General features: G+C 41.3%; 1 protein-coding gene across 5 annotated transcripts in view; it reads left to right on the top strand.

Annotated features, from left to right (window-relative positions):
• Positions 1–27,370, top strand: part of add3a (adducin 3 (gamma) a) — a 101,310-nt gene that overhangs the window by 18,302 nt on the left and 55,638 nt on the right. Inside the window, exons 1-2 of one of the 5 annotated variants that reach the window (XM_012918915.5) lie at positions 11,446–11,706; positions 11,841–11,892. The exons of 2 other annotated variants lie outside the window; for them this stretch is intronic. The gene's annotated coding sequence lies outside the window, so the exon portion shown is untranslated. Of the gene's footprint in view, positions 1–947; positions 986–11,445; positions 11,707–11,840; positions 11,893–27,370 lie in introns of those variants that run through there. 2 more of the 5 variants (XM_004539133.5, XM_004539134.6) reach the window with 2 other exon arrangements.

Raw genomic sequence — 27,370 nt, 5'->3', positions numbered from 1 at the left:
ACGTTTGTAAAAGAAGAGGGGAGGGGAACATTTACAATTTCCTTTGTAAGGAAGCTGGTTAGATACAAGGTCAGGGACGTCTCAGTATAAACCCCTAAAAGCATGGAAAGTAAAACAGTCACCACAGCCAGCCATGATATTTGACAGATAATTCAATTAAAAGTACTCTAAAGTTATCAACAGCACAAAAAACAGTGCAGAGGTCCAATTCAGTGACTTGAATTACTGAAGGTGCGGCCTTCTAGATAGCAATTTACACGTGTCAGGTGAAGCAGTCATGCCCCTAACTTTAAGCATCAACTGGATCCAAATTGGTGAATAATACAGAAAGGCACCTCTTCGTGGACTTGAGTAAATTCACTAGAGACCCAAATCAATTTTTGTAACAGACTATAAAAATATTACATTCATGCATGGAGTTGGGTATTTTAATCGAAAATTCTTTGGGGATCAATTGGTTTTTGAGGGCAGCCTCAAGTGGCCGTTTTCAGCTCCTAAGACTGCGTAATCTAGACTCTAGACTCGTCTTGTTCTTCGACCTAGTTTAACACATTGTGACCATTCCTGATGGAAGTCCATGAGACATTTCAGATTTTAGCTTAATTAAATGTCTTCTTTTTTGTTTGGATTTTTGGGAGTATGTTAAATTACTCAGATGGGATAATGAAAAGGCTTGAGGGGGAAAAGTAGACTTCATTACTTTTGTTGTGAGATGCCTCTCTACCTTTGATTTTAGGTTTGTTTCACTCATTCCTGGCTAATTTGCTGTATTTGTATTTCAGGATTACAGACTTCATAAGCGCACAATGCGTAAATGTTTAAACCAGTGGGTGCATCAGCCTCTGTGTCAGATGTCCTCACCACAGACTCGCAATGTGGCTCAGAGTTTTACTGAACTTGGAGGTAGAAAGTAAAAAAAAAAAGTTTTTATTTTGTTTTTGTCCTAGTTGGCGAGACGTCATCACCTCGGCCAGTCCCCAGAGAGGTAAGAAATTTGACATCAGCACGCACCATTTAAGCTTCTGCACAAGCTTTCGCAACACCTGTTCACTGCATAAACACCACAGCGCTGCTTTGAGTATTATTTTACAGCAGAACAGAGGATGGTGAGTAAAGTCTTAAATGTAGTGTTGAGTGAAATGGAAAGTTCTTATTTTCTTCGGTCTGTAGTCCAGATGCCTCCACCCTCCTCTATGGTTTTATCAAGGACAAAGGGAGGTACATGGAGTGTAATACTGAAAGGTTTGTGGAGAGCCTTGACTTAGCTTCGGTCAGTGGTAAACTTGTGGCCAGAGTTTTTATGTGCTCAAAGTCATTCTGTAGAGAAAAAAGCACCAGACCTTTCCCTTCTGCAAAGTAGCTCAAATTTTAATCGCCTTTAATGTGTATTTAGGCTGTTAACACATAGTCTGCTTCCACTTTTGGTGACTGATATTTTTAAGCCTATTTGTCACTCTTGTTTTTCTGCTCCAGTGCAATTTTAAGTCAGTACCAGCTTTATAGTGGAGACCTTGTGTTTATTTTACTTCCATTAGGAGTTTTAAAATCTTACAACTAATAAGGATGATTGCATAGACTACAGTGCAAAAGCTTTTGCACTTTTTATGACGTGGCGCAATTTCTTTTAGTTTGTAACCAATATTAATGGATCTTTTATGAATTTTATTTCCCGACAAACACAGTTGGGTTTTTTTTTTTTTTCTAAACATATACAACTGTCTACATACCTGGACACACAGTAGAAACTTTTCTGGTTTTGTGCAGATTTTCCAGTTCAAAACCTCAAGTATGATTCCTGGTTATAAATAAAGCTCGTGGTTGGTGGTTGCCGTTCTTCTGTTTTCAAATGATAGTCCTAATGTCCTAGAATTTTGTTATCTCGAATAAACTTCCACTGTCCACAGAAGCCCACAGAACCCTTTTCCACTGCAAAATGGGTTTTGGATGTTTGACCATCTTCAGAATTTGAAACTACAAAGCTTTTTTCCAAGTCTTCTGATGGAAGCATCGTGTGCCTGTCCCCTGTAGTTTGAGTTTGTGGGGGCCATATGGCAGTATTGCTTTTAGTTTGAAAGCCAATCCTAGAATTCATTCAATTCTAGGAATTTGACAGTAGTGGATGGGATATCAGTCTGATACTAGCCCAGAAAGCTGGATATTGGTGACATGATCCGATCTATTCATTTGAGTTCTTTATTCTGTATCTGTCATCACCCAAAGCTGACGTAATGTGGAGGAAACTAACAGCAGAGCAGCAGCACTTTGGAGGTATTTCTCCAAATCCTAAAGATATTATTGGATCAGAGCCAGTAAAAGCTGATTCCAGCCATCCATATGTAAGACAAAAATTTTTGTGTTTCTTGTTAATTATATTTAAAACAATTTCTTTTGGCTCAGCACTGCAACACTGTTGATCTGTAGTATGTTTGTGACTCATTGAATTTTAGGGAACTCCCATGAGTTTGATCTCCTAGCCACAGTCTGATTCTTTCCTATCTGATAAATGAAAGGATCTTTTTCTGTGTTTACAGCAGCGGTGTGCTTTGTGCTTTCTGTTTTGGGCCGTTGACGTACGAGCGACACAAGATCTCCCTCCTCTCACTCACTCCTCTTTCACTCTGTATGTCTTTACTTGATCTGTCTCTCGTTATGCACCTCGGTCTTATCTTACCCTGTCGCTCTCCCTCTTTCTCTGTCAGATATTTTTAAAGGATCTCTCTCAGACGTAGTTGCTCAGAGCTTGTAAGGTCAGAAGAAGTCAGCGTAGCTCTGATTGCTGGTGTGTCTCAAAGTGTTACATACCAAGTTGTCTGGTTCTTTAATTCCTGTATGAGAACATTTCAGGTCCCAGCAAATTTAACTGCAGACACAAAAGTACTTTAGAGTCTGTGCTTATCTCTGAGCACTGCTGGAGCACTCCTCTTTGATAATATTATCCACTATTATCCTTCTAATGTACATTTTCTTTTACGTTAGTTTTACCAAACCCATATTCAATCTCCAAGCAACATTTGAGCAGCTAAAATTTTGTTTTGCATTAAAATTTGTTAAAAAAAAACAAACCCGAGTTGGGATAGCTCTTTTTTTTTCATTCCAATAATTCTCTTGTACCAACTGATTTAGTATTGTTCTTGACAAGGATTCAGCTCCAGTGGGAATCCGTTGCTGACAGCTTTGTGATTTGGACATATTTGCCATTTAAAGTGCAAACTGCAGCTAAGCCATCTGGCTAAGCTTCTAATGCTCCATTTATAAATTATACCACAATAGAAAGTGGATTAACGTCTGTCGATGTAATCCTTTAATGAGTTTCGTAGTGCTTTCTGCGATTTTGTTTATCCTGCAGCAGGAATTCAGAAGTAATATACACTATTGAACTGTATTAAGCATCTTTGTAATTGCATTTTCTTGTAATAACGAATCTGTTAATCAAACAAGGCTGAAGTCCTTGGAATACTGGCATGTTCTAACGAGTAAATATGGCAAACGTGTGGCAAAATTACAAAATGTCACTGTTCTGTATGTTCTTGCTGCTGAGAAGACATAAGCGACAATCAGCTTGCCTTTGACGTATTTATCATCAGAGGTTTTTGGGGCCTCCCAGCTTTGAGGGGAAAAATGCAGCTTTTCCATTCTGCTAAGAGAGCAGTGATGTAATAAGGGATGATGAAGATAATTTAAAAAAAATAATAATTCAGCGATGTTACAGCACACCGCAGACGAGCTATGAGAGACACTAGCATCATTTAAATTCTTGCAAACGTTAATAGAGGCTGTTGTGAAATGGGTGCACAACAATGTGGTAAATAAACTTAAGGAAAATGATTTTAATTAATATTTCTTGTTCTTCATTTGACTTGTGTACAGCAACTTTAATGCCTTTTTTACATCTGTCCTGTCTCTTTGTAAACCAGTATAATATGACTGTTTCTATGAGTGGCTGAAAGTCATAGAAACAGTTGGCATCTCCTAATAGTCGAGGTCTTTGTAACAACAATGACAGAAGTATAAAACCCGAGCTGCCCAATGACAGTGAGAGTGTCAGCACAGAAAGGTTGATAAGCGAAATAGCTCAAAAAATGAAGCACAAGACCCGAGTATTTATAGGAGCAGTAATGCTAAGACTGAAAGTGTGCTGTAAATGGCACTCGTCTCCAGCAACATTTGATCTAAAAACATATTTTTGAAGATTGGCTCCCATTTCTTCCTTTAGATTTCCTTCAGTAAAGTGTGTGCGGTGTTCAGACCTGGCTGTGGTGCCTCACCCTGATCACAACGTGCACAGTGATATGCTAGTCCTAGGTGATGATGACATGCCAGTGCAGTGCTTTGCTTAGTTCTACGTTCTCTTGTTTTGGAAAGCCTTGGTTCACTGTCCAAGGATATTGTTATTACTCACTAAGGTTCAAGAAAGAATATACAGAGATATGGTTTAACAGCCTAACTTAGTTTTTGTATTCCAGTTACTTTGTGAATGAATTTTGTAGTTTTAGTTAATAAAAATTGATCCAAAAACTGGCAAGGCATATACACAGACACTTTTCATTTATATTATTAGAATTTACATTTAAATCCATCTACTTTTAGGGTAGAGTGCTGTAATCATATCTGATATTAAGTCAGCCTAACATTTCTGCAAACTATTGTAGACGTCAATATGAAAATGTATGTATTTTTTTTTTTAAATTTGGAGTAAACAACACTTGCTCTTATTTAAAAACCGTATAGTGATACATTTCCTTAAAGATGGACAAAGTTGACGACACACATCCATCCTACTTCTTCCATTATTTCGGACACTTTCCCAGTCAAAGACAAGTCCAAACACATGCTAAGCTGGGTTCAGTTTAGAGAAAACTCAGTGAATCTTCAGGATAAAGGAGGTTTGAATTATATGATTTTAACAATTCTCACTGCAGAGATGGCCAGCTGTTCTAAACCTGCAAGCATTCAACCCAAGATGGATTTTATAGATGGTGGAAATTAAAAACCCATGCAGTTCTTGAACTTTCAGGGAGAGTCTTTGTTGGAAATCACAAAAGGCTGGGCATATCTGACATGGATAATGATATAATGATGTTCAACCCAGCCCTACAGCATAGCGGGGCAGAGCTTACTACAATCCTCTTCCTTTGGTGGAACTGTGTATTGATTTTTAAGGTGCTTGAATAGGTTTTGAAGTTGAGTGAAAAGACATTGTTGTAGTAGGTAAGAGATGCATTTTTTTTTTCCTCCCTGTGGTGGCTGCACTGTCTTTCGGCATGGACAGATTTGTGATGACCATGTTTAACAGTATTAATCAAAGTGGTCTTTCCAAGGACTTGACACGCTGATTTATGGCTCTGAGCTGTTTTAATTATAATCAGAATGGGTGTCTCCCTGATGAATAACAGCTGTCTCTTCTGTGACTCATAAGTCCTGACAGCAGCCAGAGGAGTTGGTTGTTTTACTTTGTGTTTGTGCCTGTGCCTGATTGTGCATGTGCTCTATTTGAATTGTTTCAGAGCCAAATTTGATATGATTCGATAACCTCTGCTTCTGTTTTTTCTTTCTTTCTTTTTGGCTAGTTTTGCTCAGATGGAAGAACGGGGGTCTGGCCTGGTCTGGTCTGGCAGCTGTAAATGATCAGATTTATGGATGTCTGTTTGTGTGCCATGGTTTTGTGGTGCAGATCTCTGGTTTAGAGCCACATGATGGGTCTTGTAATCATCAGTCACATCCCAATGAAACGCAGGCTGGGAGTATGCGGCCACATCTTGACCGCATGCACAAATGCACATAGGAAATACAAATTGGCTGCCATCAATTTCTTCATTATTTTGCTCGTATAGATACAAAAGCAGATATTTCGCTAAGCATATAATGCATAGTCACAAACTGACACAAGTTCTGCTTTCAGCACTGGTGGCCTGTGGGGCTTTTGTAGTGCAACAAACAACCGCTTTGTGCTTTGCAAGGATGGGAAAGTAGGAGCGCACTGACGCGCACTTAAAAACACAAACACACATTCGTACACGAGCACGCTCGCACACTGTGGAAGTGTCAAAGGCAGGGTGCAGTTCTGTCGTGCACAATAGGCTGTTTCATTACAGCCCCCTCATGACACTAGAGCAGAAAATGGACTTGCAGTAAAGGGCAGATGAGGAGTCGGGAGTGTTACAGCTCAGCGCTCTGAGGTTGACATGACCTGACAGTGGTCAGGTCCATATCGGATAGATGGCTTCACTGACCTGACAGTCGATTGTAAATGGAAAAATGCATCATAAAATACTTTTTGTGTGTGTGTGTCTTGATTAATAGGTTCGATAAACAGATGCATGAGCACTCCTCTTGACCTTTCTTGACTGGTAGCTTCAATCTTTTGTAAAATCATGTCAATTCCAGTGCTTCTAAATTGGGGGCTCTCAATGTTTTGAAGCTTGTATAGCCACCAGTGTGTTTCAATAGTAAATAGTTTTTTAATCATTAGTTTAGTGGCTGTTGCTTTTCTACTTGTACAGCTGTATTTGTCAGTGTAATTGAGGGTCATTCTGCTGTGATTTCTAGAACAGAAGTAATATAAGAGAATGCTCCCTTGGTCTGCTTCTGTGGTGCTTTTGTGTACCATGAAGCGTGGGTGGATGAAATGTATAGTACTGCATGTGGTCTTTGTTATGCTGCTGGACTTAGAAGATCTAGTACCAGGGGTTTCTATTTCTTTGCCCTAGTTCTGTTTTTGAAGTGGATTTGGTAAACAGTGAGATACTTTACGTCTCTCTCATCTGAAACTTTTTGTTGTATTCTTTGCACTGAACAAAGAGCAAATCACCAAGCTGACTCTTAAATGTTAGAATTTTTTGTTTTTACAGGGTACAAAAGTAGAGAATTACATTACTACAACTGGCCATAAAAGTACATCTTCCAAAGATTGTGTTTTTGTTTGTTTTTTTTACAAGCCGGTCTATCCAATAGGCTCAAATTTAGAGGGTAGTGATAGCCACAATTACACATTGTCCACAACAGAGCCATACTCTTAAGTCATCATCAGTGTTGGTCAAGTTACTTGAAAAAAGTAATCAGTAACTAATTACTGATCATACATAAAACATCTGAAAGTGTTCAATCCAGTTTGTTTGTTTGTTTGTTTTTTCCAATAGCTCATCCGAAATTAATTTACAATGTGGGACAGATTTTAAAATAAAATAAAATAAGAGGTTGTTTTTATTGAATATTTTTGTTACTGAATCTGGCAGCTGGCAGTGGAAATGTGCCGTGGAGTGGGTGTTGTAAGTAACAGTGTTTGGCAGTGATTTGTGTTTGTCTGAATCTCTCCCTTCGTGTCGCCGTTTAAGTCAGACTTGAAGGCTGGGCCTCTCAGTCCTTTCAGTTATGGCTGAGATCTGCTTCATGTCAAAACTGCTCCCTCTGGACCGCACTGGGAGATGGAATTAAATTGTAATATTTTCCAGCATAATTACATTTTGTGGGTGTTTTTGCTATAGCTCACATTTTTTTGACAACATGTTAAAGTAATTTAACATGTTGCGTAATTTCTTCGCATGGTAGTAGTATGTGTTTAACCGAGCTGGTCTGTTAACAGCATAGCTTTAGTGCTATTCTAAGAAGTCGATTAAACTGAGGGTCACGCTGTGGAGTTCAAGCCCCCGTCAAAATATATCTTTTGACCGTAATATGCACCTCCTGACCTTGTGCCAGACGCGGACTCATTAGTGAGTCACCATGTGTCACATGATGTTGCAGTCAACCCAGGAAACTAAACGGAGCCCCCCTCCCCCACATAGACCAAGAGTCTCCACACCTCATTCAGGGGGAGAAGGTCGTCTCAGGACACGGTTCATCTGAGTCTGTGAACAAACAAGGAAAAAAATACATCTGGGTGATTAATAAAGCCTGGGGCCTATTTGTCAGGTTTAATTACAACCGTTATAAGACAAAAGTAATATTTTACTAATGAATAATTTATTAAAGGGTGCCGACCGTATATGGCTAAATGAGAAGAAACTTCATTGGCTTCTTAGGAGATTATTTTATGTTACGCGATTATGCTGCTGACACTTGTATCAGCCCTTTCTATGCTTCATTTTCTTGCCTGTGAAAACAGTCATACACACACATTATTTTCCACTGTAGATGGCAGCTTTCTGCATTAATTACCCGAGTCGTTTGACAACACACGCCTCATATTTTGCTACGACAAACACAATAAATCCCTGTAATAGTCACTGCTTTGCTTTTTCTCAGCCATGCTTTATTTCTAATGTTGGACACAAGCCAGTAGACCACTGCAGACTCTGCAGGTGAATCCTTGCACTTCCTTTGGGTATTTCAAGGGATTTAAGCTTGCGTCAGCACTTGCGTTGCTTTGGTATCCTCTTGGGTTTGCAGGGAGTAGAATGGGTTCATTTACTCAAGTTAAATTCTGGGGAGAGAGGTTCACTTCTTTTTCCTTCTCTCTTTTTCTAGGCGTTTAATCTGATTTATATCCATACTTTGCATTCTTTTCAAATGAGTACATTCTTATTACATTCAAAGAATTTCTTTGTGATGCTTTAGTTATGCCAGTAGTTTGCACAGCCCTTGGCCAAAACTGTGTTGTTTTCGATGAGGAAATGCTGCATGCTAGTCACATGTAGCAGTGGAAAGAACTGCTGATCATATCCAAGAATCATTTATTGTGGCTCAAGATGGAACAAATGGCAAATATGGCATTCCAGTGCAATGTCAGCAGTGTTCTCAAATGCAAAATAGTGGTCCAGATTAGAGAGGATGAAAAATCCTGAGAGTAAAAGCTTAAGAATACTGGCGGTGGACCTTTTTGATTTTGATGTTGGCAGGAAAAAATGGTGCCTATTTACTTCGATACCATCAGCAGGTTTGTGACAAAATTGTTAGTAGGAGGAGAGTACTGTCTGTTTCCTCTTTCTCTGCTTATCAAACAGTTGCTGTTAATGAGCTTCACATGTACTGTGACAAAGTGAGCTATACTTTGTTTCTCCCTTTTCCTTTAAATGTAGATGGAGCCCTTAAAATGTGTCTCATCTATGTTCAGTCAGTGAGGACATTCATGTAAACGCGCATAGCTGTCTGGTGGTCGAGTCTGCAGTTCTGAGCTGAGGAATATTATGTGCTAAATCAAGATTAATGGAGTGATACTGACAGCCAAGCAATGTAGCGTAGGTCAGTTTATATGCACAGATGACAGGTGTGCAAACACAGATACACACCAGCCTAGATTTACACCTTTATTGCCATGTTAGAGCCGTTCATGCTCCCGCTGTGTTGTTTATTTTGGTGCGGGTATGTCCAGTGAGAAGGTTGTGGTGATGGATGTGTGGCTTATTGTGAGAAACATGTAGTTTTAACAAATACATGTATGAGGCGTTCATTGCAGAGAAATGAATGCTGAAGATGTTTCTGCCACATGAACCAGTTTAAACACACTACTCCTTAAAAATAGTTTCCAGTGTGGGGATTCACTGCTTTCAGCCACGAGCGATTGATCCGCTCGTCCGAGGCAGTTTGACAAACGTAAAACCACACTCACCGCACAGACCAGCAGAGCAAGCAGGGAATCCCTGCCACAGAGACTGACAGCTGCATATACAGTAGCTTGCTGGGGCTGTTTCTCCCATAAATCCCATACTCTTTGCTCGAATAATTGATTTCAAATTGATTTATAGGCTCAACTGGCTCATTTCTTCATTGTGCTGGTATGGACTTGTATTTTTGTTTCCTATAATTATTGCCTCCTTGGTTTGCCAGCAATAAGGCCAATGTTTTACCCTCCAAATGGAAGCATTTTCCACAGAAGCACCAATTAAATATTCATTTGGATTTGTTTGTTTCTCTGACAAACCATAAATTAGACACCCCAACAATTTCCTATACATGATGGAAGTTGGAATGTTACACGAGGCCCATTTTAGCATTGCTGTGCAGTCCTTAGAATACGTCTCATGCATGATGCTTTTCCACATCTTAATAATGAAAATCTTGAAAGGGGACCGATTATGCGTTTCCTGATTTTATGTCATATGATCACTTTTAACCATTTAAGTGCAAATAATCCCCATGACCCCAAAACTCAGGTTTTAGACTGCCTTAAGTGCACTTTATGATGTGACTGAGCAGCTTTCACAGATATGGCCAACGTGGCTCGCCAACCGGCCAGTCAAACTTTCTGAGGAGTAACCATTTAAGAGGAAGTTAAATGGATACTATTATACTTCTATTAACTCATTGCTGTAGGCGCGTGACGTCAAACTCTTCTAAAACCATATCATATCCTAAAGTGCACATCCTTAGAAATGTATCTACACGTTGCAGTCATTGCCACCTGCGCAGGTATTAATGTTTTGCAATGGAATCTTCAACTTGTATAGTCTACTTTGTCGACTCTGTATGGATTAACCATAGAAGTACAACTGAAACAATAAAGTGAGGAGATAAATGTTTTTGATAAAGAACAGTTCAGTGTTTTGAACTGTCAATCATGCAAAGCTAAAATAATTGCGATGAAAAGGAGCATAATGGTTCCGTTTTAAAGATCTGTTGTGTGCAGTACACGGGAATGCAAGTGCTCAGTGCAACAGGTTCTTCACAGTCACGGAAGTCAGGATAGTGTGAAGGTTAAGATGAGTCCTCATTTGCATGGATAACTCTGCCAGGGTGAAGTCAGAACATGAGCGGTGCGGGCGCAGTACTTGTTGTTGTTGTTGTTGTTGTTAACATCTCTCTCTGTCTGTGTTCGTCATCATTAAATATTAAGGCTTTTACTTGCTATCCAACTATTCATTTAAAAGCCAAGGACCGATTTGGCGCACATCATTGTATTTCTAAACTAAAAAGCCATTTCTAAATGGCAGCTCCTCCCTCCTTTCTTTATATGATCAAACGCTCCTCCAAACTCTTTTGTGTCAAAGGAGATTCCTCACATGAGGAGGCAGTTGAGCTGCTATCAAGTGCTGAATGTCATCAGGAGGATTAATGATTAATGAGGAGGGAGGGACTGTGTAGTGCAGGAAGGGGGAAGATTTGGCAACACTGGAAGTATAGGAGAGTCATTTGTGAATTAAAAAATAAATACAAATTGGTGTTTTAATAAGTTTCAAGGAAGTTAAATGGGGACTGGGAGGAGGAAAAATAGAAGGAGCGAGCTTAATTTATTGCACAACCATCTAAAGTATCCGTCTTATGCATTACTCACTTTGTTATCAAGTTCCAGTCTATACAAATGTTTGAAAGAAGGAATGGCTAAAAAAAACACCTTTTGGAGGTCTTGGACCTTTTTTCACAAAAGATCTCTGAAGCACCCCTGGGGGCGAATGACCCTGTCATCTCACCCCTCCCCCCCTTCCATATTCAACCCCTCCGTCACTATCAGCCTCCTGCTGAATTCACAGAGCCCCCTTCTCTCTTCATGCTGGCCAGTCCTCTGCAGCTCCTGCAGCAGATGCGTCGTATTTTCTGCCAGATGTACCAGAGTGCGTCCTGCTTAAGTAGGGAAGAAGGAGCAACTCCAGGAAGGGGGGGAAAGATGCTGTAGGAGGAGCGTGAAAGAAAGCGGGCAGACGACGCAAAATTTTACACTGCATTCGGCTTCAATGGGAGAGGCGTGTTAGAGAGAGGGAGAGCAGTAGCGGCAGCATACTCGCTGTAGCGCAGGTGGATCGCAGCTGTCTGAAGAGAAAGATTTGGCGGCAGCAGGTTTGTACTGAAGATTCTCCACAACTGTAGTTTTTTATTCCGTGTTTTGTGCACATCTTTGTATTTTCTGTGACTGAATGGATGCTGTGTTCCCCTTCGTATCACTGCTGTCCCTTCATGTTTCTGCTCTGCAGTTCTGTCATTCCCTAGAGCTGACCGCAGCAAAGGAAAGTGTGCGCATCAGTGGTAAACTCATGTTTTTGTTTCATTTTTTTCTTTTTAAGGCATGCACTGTCCTTCTTGGTATCTTGTTCACAAAAGTTCATTACACATTAGGAAGTTTACGAGGGATTCAGAGACTTGTCTGGCATGCTAAATGAAATAGCAGAGGCCCGATTCCCTCCTTTCAAACTGGGAGTTCTTTTACTGCGGAGAAGAATAGAGCTGGGAGCTTTGAATGCACCCGAGATGGCTTTCTGTGTGCTTAAGAGAGGTGCCGCCCTCTCAAGTGTCAGCATGCTTATGGGAAGGTGGTAGGGGGTAGGTTCATGTGCTTGTAGTTTGTAGAGGGGGCTGGGATTTTTGCATCTGGGCTGTATTGATAAGGCGTGAGTTATTACCTTGGTCTCTTACATAATATGAAATTTTAGTTTAAGGTTAAGGATTAAAAAAGTTGCTTTATTTTCTTGTGGTTCCTTTTTCCCTTGAGGGGAAGGAGTGATACAGTCAAGTGCTCTCGTGAATCTCTTTTCATAGATATCAGTTTACTGTCGACTGAACGGCGATAAGGAGCCATTAGGAGCAGCTTGTTTCTATTTCGGACTGTTTTTCCGGGTATTCCTATGAAAGGCCCCCTTTCATGGTTGGATAAATGACTGACTGACTGGGAAAACCGGTGGTTTTGTTGCGCTTTGCTCACTTTCTTTTTTTGTCTTTTTTTTTTTTTGTCTTCCCTGAAATTTCTGCTTACATTTGCTTCACTTCATTAGATTTATATAGCTTTAGGCATTTTCCATGATCAAGGCATTGCCTTTTATGCCTCGAGGTTATGGATCATTTCTACTTGTTTTCTCTTTCTTCTCAAGAACTGAATCACAGAAATCTGTACACCATTTCAGATCAACAGTCTCTGATTTCAGCACAACAGATTTTTTTAAATTTTTTGCTCAAATGCTCTGCAGCTTATCCAAGAGCTCTCACGCTGTTTGTGAAGGAAATTTGGGGCCAAGTTGAGTCATGTTTGTGCTGCAGTTCTTTTTGAGCTATGCTAAGATCTCAAGCTACCCATCAGTGCAACAAAGTGTATGCAAATTTAAACGTAGATGTGCATAGGTTACAAAGCTTAGAACTGACCTGCGTTTTTTCTGACTTGCTGTCACATTTGTCTTTCAGTGCTGAAGTAATAAAGTCTCTGATTCACATCAGGAACACACCTGCCTCTGTAGTGTTACTGCATACAGCCACTGAGCTCACAGACTGTACGTTTCTTCACTAATCTCTTCCTGTTGTCTTCAGTGTGGTGAGCAAATAGTCCTCACAGGTTTGTCTTTGTTGGCTGCCTCACCTTTATCGTCCAGGCTGAACGAAAAATACTGTAATCCACACTAGGTGCAGTAGTGCGCACTGCACACAACCTCAACAGACTGTTTGTTTTTGAAAATCATACATTTGGGGTTTCAAATGCTCTAATGCTTGATAATGGCCAAGCATGTCAAATCTTGCTTCTGTCTTGGATAAAAAAAAATTTAAATTATTGAAATTGGTATTCATCCTCTCATTGAGCCTTAAACCAACATCAAAATATTTTCAAACTTTGACTTAAAATCTGGTGAGTTCTTGACAAGGAGGCTGAATGTGCACATACAAAGCACTGCTAGCTGCAGCTTTATATGCTGTTACTGTTGCTTTGTGGAGGTTTAACAGGAGCAGAAAAATGTTCTGCTTTGAGATTCAGTTATGCTGCAGAGGAGATTATTAGGTGTGTACACATTGTACTTGCTGCCATGGCGATGGCCTTGGTGCTCCAATGAATCCTGAAATGTCCAATCAGATATTTGTGCAGAGTTCGTCTGCAGAAAAAGCAATAAAAAAGGACCCTTGCTGCAGGCTTTGTTTGGTCTCCTCTGAGGTTTCTCATTGTTTCAGAAATGACTTTGTGTGCTGGGCCCTTGAAGAAAATGTTGGTGCTTCAGGCCAAATGATTTGCGGTCCTTCTGGCCTTGATTTCCTCTCCCGAGGCATTTTTTTTTTTTAAACAAATATATATATATATATATATATATTTTTTTTTGTATTCACATGAACTTGACACCACATGCCTGCTCTCAGGTCAAGGTTTTGAGATATAACTTACATCTGACTTATTGTGCTTTGACCATGTAGTTCAACAACGTCCCAGAAAACTATCCAAGAAAATTTATCTCCCAATGCTGAGGCTGAGGGGGTGAACACGTACTGTTAGCGAGTATTTTTCTGGTCTCTCAATCAACCTCAGCGACCTCACTGGCTCTATTCCTTATGCTCTCTGTAGTGTGTGCGTGTGCATGTGCGTGTTAGGTAAATAGCTTGGGTATTATTCCCACAATTATGTCATACAACATGGTTTCCAGCTGTCTATGTCAGCTGAACTTAATTTTGCCTTCAAGAAATTCATCCTCAACCACAGTCCATGTGTTTGTGTTGTTTTTTGTTGGGGGTGATTTTGTGCATGTGTGCCCGGTCTGTGTTTTGTTCATTTTTATTTATTTATTTATTTATTTTTAAATCTTTGCCTTAACTGTTTATATGAAAGTACACACTGAAGGTCTGTGGAGTGTCACCTGTTGGCTTGCTCCATAAAGAAAATCAGATTGTGAGTAATGAAAGCGCTGAAGCTTTTTGGTCTTTTTGGAGATCATGATTAGGGTCTGATTGAATACTGCGTTCCAGCTCTAAATTAAGTGTTTTGGGCTGGGTCCCATAGACGGGCAAACACAGCTGAAAAAATGGCTGCACACATTTCAGCTTGAATGCAGGTGCTCATGTAGTTTTAAAGCAAAATCATCTTTGAACCAGAAAAGTAAATGTGAAATTATTATTTTTTGTTTACAGTGGAGAGCATTTAGGCAGCACTGAGGTCTTTCAAGCATTACATTTACATAAACAAGGCTTCCAAATCCTCAATTTCCCCCCAGGCTTGAATTTTGATCTGTTGGATTTTGTTTTCATGGGACTGACATTTTAGTCATTTCTCTCACCTCTTCATTCATGTTGCAAGCTTGTTACTCAATCAGATTGCAATAAACGCTCCCAAAGAGAAAGATTGATGCCGTGTGGTTTGCTGGTTTGCTGCTGCTGTTATTGTTGCAGTCATGCATGAAAGACGTCCACAGCAGAAAACTGCAGCACTCCAGCCTCTGAGTAATCCCTTGGATAATGACGTCAGTTAAGTACCATAAATTGGTTGATCTTTGCCCAGCAGTGGCTGGACCCCACTAACCCAGGCTCCCATTTTACCCTGGCCACAGTGAGCTGAGTCTTGTGGGGTGAAACCAATAACGATTTAGGTTCTCCCAACACTTTTTTTTTTTTTCTTTTTTTTTTTTTTACAGATTGTGCTAGTGAGGTCAAAGTTCATGGGAAGGGTTTCTGAAATTGTCTTCACCAAGCAGCTGCATCCCTTGGCAGGTTAATATTAGATCTCATAGTTAAGGAGTCATGTGTTACAGGGAACTGGAACTTCTGTAGTTCAGTACTTTATAGTTGAGCCTTTGTTGAATCCTTACGACTTTTAAAAGTTTAATGAGCTACATTATTGTGTTTATATGTTCTGGGTAGTATTTATGTTAGCCAAAGAAATGCGAGGACAGAATGCAAAGCTGTAGCTCTCATGTGCCCGGGTTATACTTTCAGTTCTGAGTCAACCTGTAGAATATCTATTTCACAAACTGACCTATTGAGGACTGGCATCCTATTACAGTACCACACTCAAATTCAGTGAGCTCTTTAGAATGACCCCCTTTTTTCAAATGTTTGTAAAAGCAGACTGCATCCCCGTTGCCACAGGTAAATTTGCTCTTCCTCATTTGACTGAACCTCCCACCTGTTTGTGCTTTGATTTCAACCACATTCACTCTGTGCTTGGTGCCAAAGTACCTCACAGATGTACAAAGCAGAGTGCTCCTTGTGTTTCCCTGCACAGCTTGTGTGGCCTAACACTGTATGTTGTCTTTGTCTTGTGAACCTGATCCCAAGTGCAAGTATTGCAGCACCATCCACAGCCGTCTGGACCCACTTAAGCACTGGACAACACAGAAGTTTAGAGGCTATTGAAAGAACATGGAAGAGCATAAAATACATTAAATACTGGAAGACACTGACCTTTTCATCTTTTGGAGATGCTGTGCATCACAACATTTTTCCTTTTTGTGCTCCGTTACCACTTTTGACGTCAGTTGGCTAATTTTGGCTTGTGTCATTAACCTTAAGATATCCCTACTTTTTTTAAATTTTTTTTTTTTTTATGAACGCTACTACCCTTTTGACCTGACATGCCTGATGATTGGTGTTAGTAATGCTGATCTTTAATAAAACAGGAGGCTACCACTTGGTTTAAAACCAAAGCCTTTTTTTCTTCTTTTTTTTCCTGTGGAAAAAGTCAACTGGTTGAAAGGAACTTCATTAACTTTTTATAGTAATGTTTTATGCCTTACTGACTATCACCATAATTGTTTACAAATGCCAGGTAATAAGTACTCATTTTCCAATACAGAATCCCACCCAGAATAAAATCTCTTTACAAATTTGTCTTTGAAGCTCTGAGAACAAAGTGTGAATTTCACAGGAAAGGAAAGAGTGCTTTTTGACAGGTAGTTGGCTTTCTACATGTGGTGTTTGTCCTAGGATTTACAGTTGAGTGTAATGTGATGTGTGGCAGGTTGAGGAATTAGAAAAGATGGAGTGGAGCCCAAGAAGAATGATTTATAGATAAAATGGTAGCAAACAACCAGCACAAATTCATGAATAAATTTGCATCATATCCTAAGGATATGATGCACAGGACCCACTGGACCAATAACTTGAACAGGACTCCAAAGCTCCCCACCATAAAACTGGTGGACTAATTGTTGAATACTGGTTGTTTTTACTCTGAGCATTCAAGGCGCTTTACACAACTTGCCTCATTCACACCCATTCAAACAAGCACTTTTTCTACTTGGGGTTAGTATCTCGCCCAAGGATGCAGACTGAAGCAGCCAGGGATCAAACCGCCAACCTTCCAATTAGCAGATGAACTGCTCTGCCACACACCTCACTAGAGTAGGGGACTGAAGACTTGCAAATTAAGTTAATTGGTCATTCTAATGGTGCATACAAAATTAAGCTGGGAGTCAGAATTTGAGTTTCCAGTCGGAATTTTCAAATGAAATGCCTCTTCAATATGGGAAGTCAGAGCAACGTTGATGTGTGTGTGCGTGCATGCGCGTTGTCTGTGTTAGATCTGCAACAGATTGGCAGCCTGTCCAAGGTGTACCCCGTCTCTTGTCACATGACAACTGAGTTAGACTTTAGCCTAGCCACGGCGCTAATTTGGATAGGCAGAAGAAAAATAATGGATGGATGAGTTCTCTGTCCTGGTAGATTGGCTCAGGACTCCCAGGTTCCCTATTAAATCCTTTTTCACTCTTTTCTTTCTGACCCTTTTTCCAACTTCTCTGCTTCTTAACTACAGTCTAGAAGTCATTTATAAAGTCAGGATGGGGTTTCTCCTGTCCAAAAGTGGATATATGAGTAGAGCACAGAGGGTAGAGACTAAAGTTTGATGTCCCACGCCTCCCATCAAGGGGATTGCGTCAGAGTGGAGCTAAAGAGCTCCGTGCTGGAACCAGCTGTGGGTTGATGTTTGGCTATAACCAAACTTGGTACACAGTCTCTGCCTTGGTAACGAACATCTGGTTCCAGCACTTTTTAACAGTGCGTGCACCAAAGTAAAATAAGTGATAGTTCAATGATGTTGGTGTACTGACACTATACTTGTTTCCCGTCCTTAGTGAATCCTGTCAGTCTTACCTCAGCTGTTAGTTTCTTTCCTCTTATTCATTTAGTTTGTTGTAAATTAAGATTGGGAGATTACTGTGTTATACTGTCATTGTGCTTATTCATACTCACTTCACCCAAATTATTAGAGGCTCTGCTTCTACGCTTTGTCAGTTCATGTGGGTTGTGGCCCAGGAGCTGGTGTCTGCTGTCAACCAATTGCAAGGTTAGTGGTTTGGTTTTCTGGGAAGGTGCTAAACCTCAATACATCCATGTGAGTAAGTGAATGTTAGGGTAAAAATCCTTAGGCATATATAATGGCATGTCTTGTAGTAAGAAAGTTGAGTAGAAAAGCACTATGTTTGCCATGTTTTAAAGTTTGCATATGTCGATATTTTTCAAACCAAAAGAAGTCCACTTGTTTCGGGGATATCAGAAAAAGGTTCAAGTGTTTGCGTAGTTATTTGAAACAAATGCAACACTTTTATACATGCTAAACAATAAGGAATCGGCAGTCCTCTTAAAAGTGAAAACATTGAGGCATAAAGGTCCAACATTACAAGCCTGGGGGAGTTTTGTGGGTCCACACCCCAAAGACTACTAGATTTGAAGACTTAAAGTTAGAGAAGTTGGAGAACACATCCCAGATTCCTTGTGCGTGAGAGAGGATGGAGTCCTGAGAGGGAAAGGGGGGAAGAAACCAAATGTGCATGTGTGATTTTCCTGAATTTATGAAAGTATCAATTACATGGGTCAAGGGTTACAAACTTGGAGATGAAACAAGTAGAAGTGCAGATTAAGAAGTGGGGTGGGAAGTTGAACAAGTTAGATGGGCAGGAAAAAAAAGGCCATTTTGGCACGCATAGAGGGAGAAATTAGTGAGTGAGTTGGGAGCGTGGGTAGGTGGGAGGAGATGTTATGAATCTCCCCTTCTATTGTCATTTCCTCTGCAGCTGGTCCCGGGTTGAGAGGGAAAGAAAAATATAACTGAAATCTAAACAGCGGTCCTGCCAGTGGGCTGGGTGTTCCCTGCTGCCGACACATCTGTAATAAAACACATTGTCTGATTTCGTAATGCTGTGTTAATAAAGGTGTAGAACAGGTCTGACAAGCTAAAGATGCACACATGTAACACAAAATCTGAATAATGAATAATCCGTTGTGCAAGGGAGAATAATCCCTTTTTAATAGATTAAAACCTTCCGATTTGAGTTCTTGTGGGAAATGAAATTGATAGTCTAGAGTTTCTTTATTTTGTGGTGTTGTTTCATGTATGTACTCACAATTTTTGTGCTTCTCACTGTTTTAAGTAAGTCTCAAGATTTAGTCTGGGAAGACAATTTGCTCAGATTTATTGCTCAGCCCCAGCCCTTGAAAGAGACCTCCATAGCCCCTTGTCTTCTCTCAGGTCAGGTCTGTGCAGCTCAGCCTGACAGTCTATGGTCGTGGCCCCTTTAAAATATAGCCATTAGGGATTTTATTATCGGTCATTTAGCCTGTGGTGGTCTTTCACAGAAACGGTTCTATACAAATCATAGTTGACTGTCTGTAACAAAGGGATCACAGAGCTGAATGAATGGATCAATTTAAACATGGCATTTGTTGAGAAACGGCTAAATGGCTATGATAACAAATCCTTTCAGTTCTGATTTTATTTGTTTGGTCGAACTTTTTACACATTGCTTGGCCTATTTTTGTTTTTTTGTGCTGGTGTGAAAAATTAAAAACAAGCAGGATTTATATCTCTTCCTCTACAGCTATCCTTTAATTCTTCATACAACAGTTTCTGTCATGTTTTGTGATTACAAGTGTGCTTATCACCATAAAACTTTGAGAAGACACCAACAATAAATGCGTGCCTTTATTTCACTTTGACTTTTTAAAGACTCTCAAAAGAGTCGTCTATTTTGTGCACCAATGTTTGAGGCAGAGGAATGTAGCTGCCAGAAGCTGTTGATCACTGGGAGACACATAGAGGTGCTCTCTGCAATATTCCTGTAAGCCAAATGTTGAGCCAACCATTTTAGCACAGTAACATAATTTCGGGATGCTTATATAAGTAGGACTGCTGCTTGTGCTGCACTAAAAAGTTCTAACACTGAGCAATACACCAGGGCATTTAATATCCCCTTCACCGTTTTGATGCAGTACTTTGTTTATGTTTGTAGGGCATTCGTAAAATGCCACACAAACTCACATTTGCAGCTTTTTTTGTTCGACACTGTATACTTTTAGCTCACGGATTTGTCCTTTACAACATCCCAGACTGGTTTCTTTCAAAGCTTCTTAGTGCTTCAAAGGATACTACTTGGCTCGGCCTCACAAAGCTCGTCATCAGTGCTGCTAAACTAGCTCGTTCAGAGTCCGCCGCTTCCCTCTCACGCTCCATGGAGTTTGGCAGGTAAAATGGCCAGAGTTATGGAAGTCATTAAAATTCCTTGGGAACATGTGGACCCTTGTTTATTTTTCCGTCCAGGCGGGAGGGTGGAGGGCTGCCAAGATGCTGCACTGTCTATCTCTCAACAAGAAAGTGTGTGAGAGAAGAATGACCTGGTGGAAGATGAAGGAGATGAAAGAGGGGTTAAAGAAGAAGAGGAGGAGGAGGAGGACACACAGGTGGTGGGACTGAGGGGAAGGATGGAGAGCAAAAGTTATCTAAAGAGAGAAATGCAGGCGGGACAGTGTGAGAGAGAGAGAGAGAGAGAGAGAGAGAGAGAGAGAGAGAGGAGGGGGCACAGTCCGACAGCCTGTACTGGACGCCAAAGAAAAAGTTTAACAAATGAACGCCGAGGTTTCAGTGAGCCGAACAGGATGAGGATTAGAGACGGATGGATTCGCACACAGGCTGCAGGCAGAAAAGCTGAGACAAAGAGGGATGTAGAAATCAAAGTAAAGTTAGAATCTACCAAACAGACACACAGGGGAAAAAATGTGTTTTTCTGTCTCCACTATATATGAATTACGTGTACGACCTTGATAAATCCTTTCATTGAGTGTGTGTGTTATCAGGGTGGGAGGACAACTTGATGAGTAAATATGTACATCAGCACATTATCCACTCTGCTAATTCTTTTACAACCCAAACTAAACTGTTAATGCTCACAAAACTCAGCTCAGTGTAGGAATAACAGGAATAACCAGACGTTGCTCCCTTTTAATGAACCCAAAGTATCATGGGATCAAATGGGAAGCATCATACCTCAAATTACTGTAACTTTTACTATTTGTGTCAATCAAATGTGGTCCAGCTGCGCCCACAAGGCTTTTTTTTTTTTTTTCATCCATCCATCCATCCATCCATCCATCCATCCATCCATCCATCCATCCATCTTCATCCGCTTTATCCGAGGCCGGGTCGCGGGGGCAGCAGCCTAAGCAAAGTTGCCCAGACCTCCCTCTCCCCAGCCACCTGCTCCAGCTTATCTGGGGGAACACAAAGGTGTTCCCAGACCAGCCGAGAGATATAATCTCTCCAGCATGTCCTGGGTCTGCCCCGGGGCCTCCTCCCGGTGGGACATGCCCGGAACACCTCACCCAGGAGGCGCCCAGGGGGCATCCTTGTCAGATGCCCGAACCACCTCAGCTGGCTCCTCTCGATGTGGAGGAGCAGCGGCTCTACTCTGAGCCCCTCCCGGATGGCCGAACTTCTCACCCTATCTCTAAGGGAGAGGCCAGCCACCCTTCGGAGGAAATCCATTTCTGCCGCTTGTATCCACGATCTCGTTCTTTCGGTCACTACCCACAGCTCGTGGCCATAGGTGAGGGTAGGGACGTAGATTGACCGGTAAATTGAGAGCTTCGCTTTTACACTCAGCTCCCTCTTCACCACGACGGACCGGTGCAGCGTCTGCATTACTGCAGCCGCAGCACCAATCAGTCTGTCGATCTTCGGCTCCCTTCTCCCATCACTCGTGAACAAGACCCCAAGATACTTGAACTCCTCCACTTGGGGCAGGATCTCGTCCCCGACCCGGAGTGGGGACTCCACCCTTTTCCGGCTGAGAACCATGGCCTCAGATTTGGAGGTGCTGATCCTAATTCCCGCTGCTTCACACTCGGCTGCAAGCCGTTCCAGTGCGAGCTGGAGGCCTTCACCCGATGAAGCCAACAGAAACACATCATCCGCGAAAAGCAGAGATGAGATTCTGAGGCCACTGAAGTGAAAGCCCTCCGCCACTTGGCTGCGCCTAAAAATCCTGTCCATAAAAATTATGAACAGAATCGGTGACAAAGGGCAGCCCTGGCGGAGCCCATCACCCACCAGGAACAAGTCAGACTTATTGCCGGCAATGCGAACCAAGCTCCTGCAACGGTTGTACAGGGATCGAATGGCCCGCAGCAATTCCTTCCTTTTTTTTTTTTTTTTTTTTTTTTTTTTAAATAAAAATATTCTTATTTATGTTTTAGCTTACCTTCTGTTTTTTATCTATATGTATGTATCTATACCAGGGGTGGGCAATCTCAGTCCACGAGGGCCGGTGTCCCTGCAGGTTTTAGATCTCACCTTGGGTCAACACACCTGAATCACATGATTAGTTCGTTATCAGGCCTCTGGAGAACTTCAGGACATGTTGAGGAGCTAATTTAGCCATTTAAATCAGCTGTGTTGGTTCGAGGACACATCTAAAACCTACAGGGACACCAGGCCTCGTGGACTGAGATTGCCCACCCCTGATCTATACACATACACAGAAATGGTTATAAAAGCTTGTCAAAAGCAGATAACCAGACCATCAGATCATTTCTCCCTTCAAATCCTAGACTTGTCATTCCACACCATTGTCTTCTGTTAAAGCCATAAAACATTGTGGGTTGTTAATAAGAGACCTCTGATGGTGTCTCCTTTTCTGTGACCGGCGAGTTTCTCTGTGTGCAATACCCGGTCAGACTTATATCGCCCACTTACCAGTCATAAATCTTCTCTGCCTTCATTTTAAATGTGGAAAAATCCTTTCATGCTCGTGTTTAAACACCAGATCCGGGAGGGACCTGCTGTGCTGGTGGGTGTTTTCTGTGATTGGTTAAGCAGAGAGGAAAGATTGAAAGGGGTCTTGGTGCAAAGTGTTGCTCAAGGGTAACTGGCATTGCGTTGAGATTAAAAGAGAGACGACCCGTCTGTATGTTCCATCAGACACCTTGTAAATGGAGTCAAGTCACTGCCGCATTAGCAATACTTGTCTTTTTCTGGTCCGGAGGTGCTACTTAGATTACTGTCTGGTGTTACAGTGGTTGATTGTTGGGGATATTCCTGTATCCAGTTGTTAATAAACGGTGATGATGTTTAAGGAGTTTGAGGGACATCACATGGGAAGAAGGGTATCTGCTAGTCTCAGGGGATAAAGAAAAAGAAGGGAGTTGTGGAATTTTTCCAGTGCATAGCTGTGGTAATACCCTGTGCAGCTGAAAAATGTATCAGTGATTTTTATCACTGCCAATACTCCCCTGATCACAGGCCAGGAGACTGAGAGTGCAGCAGCAGGCAGTCAGTGAGGTCACTCTCCATCTCCAGTTGTCTTTTTTTCCCCACCTAACGCAGGAAAGAAAGTGTCTACCTTCCTGCATTTGTTCATTTTTAACTGGAACTGACACAGCAATGTGGACCCTGGGGGTGATCCATGCATTTACCTGCCTCACCGACAAATTGGTGGCTAATTAAGTCGTAACATGAGAACCTGTACCCCCTTTTTACCTAAATCTCCTTTTCCAGAAAGCACTGGCCTTTGACATAGATCCAGGTCTGGAATTACATGTCTGTAATGCCAGTTTAAATTATTATGTGGCATGTCTGTAAAGCTGACATCACATCTAGACATTGGTTCAGCTGCACTCCGATATAGTAAAGACATGAATTAGATTAAAGTTGACTCCTTTACAATTTACCGAGGTTGCACTGAGCATGGGGATCATTCAGAAAATGTAAATAAATGTAATGATTTGTGGATAAATAATTATCCATACGTGACGATGCTTTAATCATCAGGTATTTCATGAATTCATTCATGTTGAAGTAATGATCTTAGTTATATTTTAATATTGTTTTTTTTTTTTTTTAAGTCAGTGTCTCTGTGAAGCCTGAGACTTCAAGCTGGGACTTGAACCACTAACCAGTGAGTAACCTTGTCAAGCCATGTCAAGGCTATTCCATTGGGATTTCATTTAGCTATGAAGGGTAGCTATTTGAAACTGGTATTTATGCCTTTCCCAGTGTTTTGAGCTTTTACTATTCTGTAATGCTGTTCACATATGGTTGCTGGTACTTACAGCCTTTCATAAAATTATTTTGTCAAACAAAGTGACTCTTAAAATATTGGTCAGAGTTCTTTCGGGGCAACATCTAATATCTCTTAGGGAAACTGTTAAGTCTAATTGTTGAATGTTGCCATTGTGTTTCTTAAATTTGTACAGTCTTAGTTCAAGCAGTAGGATCAAAGCCAGAAACTGTGGCGCAAATTTCCAAGACAAGTGAGCTGAGCCGACTGAAGTTGATGCTGATGCACAGTGACACCCTGTAGTTCCTGGTAACCATTAGCCCGCAGCAGTTTTTCGTGAATTAATGTCTCAGTAGTCTTTATCCTAGTAGGGAAATAATCAGACATTTAAGTCTCAAGGTTGAAAAGATAATCCCTCATGTTTTACTACCTGAGGAGACTGCGGAGCGCACACATTCCCAGATCTCTGATGTTGAACTTCTACAACTGTGCCATCAGCAGCGTTCTGACGTATGGATTTCTAGTGTGGTTCCCCAGCTGCACCAAGGCCGATCAGCAAGCACTCCAGCGGGTGGTGAAAGAAGCTGGCAGAATTATTGGAACAAGTCTGCCAGAGATCAGTAATATCTTCCCCACTCGCTGTCTGAGGAGGGTGCACAGTATCCTGCGGGACCAACATCACCCTGCGCGCCACCTTTTCCATCTGCTGCCCTCAGGGAGAAGGTACAGGTCTATACAGGCCAGAACATCCAGACTGGCCAACAGCCTGTATCCACAGGCTGTGAGGCTCCTGAACTCTCTGCCCCCCTCTCACGGACAATAACCATATCCAACTTCTTAATAGCAATGAACTGGTCTGCATTGGTGCATCATATCTTTATTCTCTTCCCCCTCCTGCCCCCCCCTCTTTCTTAAATAGATAACTATCATATCTGATATCATATCTCACAGTACAATAATATTGAATGGGTTGCATTGTTGTATTTTGTCATGTTTCTCAGGTCTTTGTCTGAATTTCTACGAACATTATTGCCAAGGATTGTCCTATTGCATTGGAGTCACACTGGGTTAAATATGTACACTTGGGTTTTAAGAGGTATTTATTATTTTCTTCTTCTTTTGGGTTGTATGGAAGCCCCAAACGCAATTTCATTGTTCTTGACAATGACAATAAATAAATAAATACTAAATACTAAATACTTTATGATCCACCATCAGTTGTGTAATCCTTCCACCGCCTGCTTTTCTCTTGTTCTGCCATGCACACATCTACAGCGGCTTTAAGACGGCTGTCATTAGGTCCAATGGAATGCTCCCTATCTTTGTCAAGTTGACACTGACACGTGTGGTAGTGTTGCAGGCATGCTGCGAGTTGACAGCATCTAAAAATCCTTATTTCAAGATGTGAAGCAGCCAAAAAAAAAGAGGGAGAATTAAAAACACACACACACACTCTTACTATACTAGAAGTATTTTGCCTTCTTGTTGAAATTTCCATCAAAGCTTCCAACTACTACAGCATTGAACTAGTAAGAAGGTCTTAAGTTCAGTTCCACCATCAGGCCGGGTTTTTCTGTGTGGAGTTTGCTTGTTCTCCCCGTGTTTGCATGGGTTCTCTCTGGGTACTCTGGCTTCCTCCCACAGTCCACAGTGACCTGTCTATCTGACCTGTCCTCTCGCTCTAAGACAGCTGGGATGGACCCTCAATTGGATAAGTGGAAGAGAATGGTTGGATATCCCTTATTTCACAGACAAATATCTGTAATATCACCCATAAATGGAGATCTTTATCTTATACCAGGCATTGCTGCAACCCTTCAGTTCATCTAGCATCTGAAACAAGCCATTTTTTGATTGCTTGAGCTGCCTTAGAAAGTTTGAACAGTGTGTGTGTGTTGTTCTTCTGTACTCAAACAGACCTGTGCATCTGGGACAGAGAGACAGCTCATTTTACTTGGTGGTGCTCCATATAGCCCACTTTGATCCCGAGTGCAACAGTTTTAAAGTAACCTTTCTGTCAGTGTAAACACATTTAACTAATCGTGTCATCGCTGAGATATTTTGCTGTTGGAAAAAGTGCAATTTTTCAACAGCATGTCTCTTTTTTTTGCATAACAAAGAATCGCTGCTGTTGTATATGAAAGAAGAGTGTTGGTAGGACTCTAAAGTTAAAAATCCAAAATCTATGCCCTCTGTGACATTCATCATGTTAGTCCAGTGGGCCGGATTGGAGTCTCTGCTGGGCCAATTTTAGCCCCCGGGCCTTATGTTTGACACTCCTCATCTAGAATGACCATATTGGGTATATCTGGTTTATCTGTCTATTCTCTTCAACTTATCAGGGTTGTGGGGGGCTGGAGCCTATCCCAACTACCACAGAGCAAAAGGCAGAATAGACGCTGGATGGGTCTTCAGTTTGTCGCAGGGCTCTATATATAACTGTGTAGAGTTCAGAGTAGTCTGAAGCTTACGCTTTATGCTAAAATCTATTACATGTGTGATGGCTTTATTGTGTGAAACTTATGAGCTTCCACCATTATAATACAACGCATTTAATGTTCTGGGCCATTTTAACAGTTCGTGGAACCACAAGGTTTGCATTTGGCAAAGCGGCCACTGCAGTAGAAGCTTAAGTGCTGGGGTTCCTTCAGACCGAACAGTATTTCCCATTACACCCCCTTCACAAAAAAAATCTTCTAAATCAAAAACATTCACCCACCACTATACGTGAAAAGTGAAAGAGAAATTACTTGTGGAAACTGTGAGAGAACTTGTAGGTTTCCCAAATGTACTTGAAATGGTTTGTTTGAAGTCGGTGTGTGTGTGTGTGTGTGTGTGTGTGTGTGTGTGTGTGTGTGTGTGTGTGTGTGTGTGTGTGTGTGTGTGTGTGTGTGTGTGTGTGTGTGTGTGTGTGTGTGTGTGTGTGTGTGCGTGGCTCGGGCAAATTGGAGTTTCACAGAAAGTTTATTTCAGCCCTTGCTCTGTTCACGCTTGCTCCAAAGTTTTCCTTCCTGATTGCATCACTAGGTCTCGGTCTCCGTGGTGACTGTGAGTCATGTAGGACACTGGTTGTCCGGAACAATTGGATCCTAAAACAATATAAGGCTTTTCTTTCAGCATCCTTTATGCTCATTCTGACGGGAAAGGATGGTAGCTCGTGTGTGAACTGGTATATAATTGGAAGCGTGAAGGGCGTGTGAGGAAACAGCTGGACCTACTTGTGCAAACACAGAGTAACGCTCATCCACATCCATAAAGCTGAAAATGACTGAGATCGTTACATGTGAGCTCATGTGTTTCTGCAGAAAAAAGTCCCTTGAAATTTCACCAAGTTAAATGAAGAATGTAGCTAAAATTGGATTAATATCCACTTTTTGAAATTCAGTTCGTTAACCCTCTCGAGGCAGGCGTTGCCGATTTGCAACAATTAAAAACTAACAACCTGATTACCCCACATACATATTTTATGAGGTTTTTTTACTCAGAAGTACCACTGCAGG

Source organism: Maylandia zebra, linkage group LG6, assembly GCF_041146795.1.
Source record: "Maylandia zebra isolate NMK-2024a linkage group LG6, Mzebra_GT3a, whole genome shotgun sequence".
NCBI classification, from domain to species: domain Eukaryota; kingdom Metazoa; phylum Chordata; class Actinopteri; order Cichliformes; family Cichlidae; genus Maylandia; species Maylandia zebra.
Note: the sequence above shows the minus strand (reverse complement) of the source record. Positions and strands in the feature narration are given on the sequence as shown.